A 1,736-nucleotide genomic window follows, 5' to 3' on the forward strand; every position below is an offset into this window, starting at 1 on the left:
GGTTGCATTCTGACTACACCATTTTTTCTTTTGTACCAGGAATCGAACTCATGACCTTGCACTTGCCAGGCAGGTGCTGTGCTGCTAAGCTATATCCCCAGCCCTGACTACATCATTTTAACAGCATAAAGTTTAGTCTTTTTTAGAGGAATACACCATTTTTTAAAAATATTGGCCTAAGTACTGCATGTTTTTAATTCCTCAAACAATGAACAATGTAGGTACAGTTTTATTGTTTTCCTCATTTTAGAGAAGTCACTGATATTTGGAAAGGTTAACTCAGGCAAAGTCACATGGCCGGTAGGTAGCACAGCCAGGTCCTGCACCACAGATACCTGGGCCTCACTTGTCATTTGATCACATATTGGCACAGGTCAGATCTTTGATTGTTCATACAGAACTGTGTTCCTTGTCTTTTAATGCAATCTATAGTTCTAGTTCCATTTAGCTCTGTCTATACTCTCAGAAGGATAAGGAAAATTGTGACTGCCTTCCAATGCCACATCCGGGTCATGGTAAGCCATATAAAATCTGTTTATCAGCCAGTCATTTTGGGGTTGGTCCTCTTTTGGTGATGATGTATTCCTTTTGTATATATTTTTGCAATTGATTTGCTAAAATGTTTGTTTTTAAAAGTTTATTTTTTAATTTTTGAGACAATATCTCACTATGTAATCCAAGCTGGTCTTGAACTCCTGAGCTACAGCTCAGGTTGGCCTCAAACTCACAGCAATCCTCCTGCCTCATCCTCTTGAGTGGTAGGATTACAGGCATGTACCACCTCAGCCAGCTTTTTCTTTTAATTAAGAAAAAAATCTACTTCATCTGGAGGGAGCTCTATTTGTGTTTTTGAAGGGTTCTTGATTGCCAAATTCTTAAATTTGTTGCCATGAACTTTTTAATATTTCCTAATTTTCATTTCAGTAGCATCTGTAGGTATGTCTCTTCTAATACTCCTGATGTTGGTACATTTTGTTTCTAATCAGTCTAACTATAAGCTTGTCGCCCTCGCTCGCCCGCCTCGCCCTCGGCCCCGGGTCCCCACAGCCGCCAGCGCCATGGAGAAGACCGAGCTGATCCAGAAGGCCAAGCTGGCCGAGCAGGCCGAGCGCTACGACGACATGGCCACCTGCATGAAGGCGGTGACCGAGCAGGGCGCCGAGCTGTCCAACGAGGAGCGCAACCTGCTCTCCGTGGCCTACAAGAACGTGGTCGGCGGCCGCCGGTCAGCCTGGAGGGTCATCTCGAGCATCGAGCAGAAAACCGACACCTCCGACAAGAAGTTGCAGCTGATTAAGGACTATCGGGAGAAAGTGGAGTCGGAGCTGCGGTCCATCTGCACCACGGTCCTGGAATTGTTGGACAAGTATTTAATAGCCAATGCAACTAATCCAGAGAGTAAAGTCTTCTACCTGAAAATGAAGGGAGATTACTTCCGATACCTTGCTGAAGTTGCATGCGGTGATGATCGGAAACAAACGATAGATAATTCCCAAGGAGCTTACCAAGAGGCGTTTGATATAAGCAAGAAAGAGATGCAGCCCACACACCCAATCCGCCTGGGGCTGGCTCTTAACTTTTCTGTATTTTACTATGAGATCCTTAATAACCCTGAGCTTGCCTGCACACTGGCCAAAACGGCTTTTGACGAGGCCATTGCAGAGCTTGATACACTGAATGAAGACTCCTACAAAGACAGCACTCTCATCATGCAGTTGCTCAGAGACAACTTAACA

General features: G+C 44.7%; 1 pseudogene; it reads left to right on the forward strand.

Annotated features, from left to right (window-relative positions):
* Nucleotides 1-986: 986 nt before the first annotated feature.
* LOC102004504 lies at nt 987-1,730 on the forward strand (annotated as a pseudogene).
* Nucleotides 1,731-1,736: the final 6 nt, after the last annotated feature.

Source organism: Chinchilla lanigera, unplaced genomic scaffold (genome assembly GCF_000276665.1).
Source record: "Chinchilla lanigera isolate Chin_1 unplaced genomic scaffold, ChiLan1.0 scaffold00028, whole genome shotgun sequence".
Lineage (NCBI taxonomy): Eukaryota > Metazoa > Chordata > Mammalia > Rodentia > Chinchillidae > Chinchilla > Chinchilla lanigera.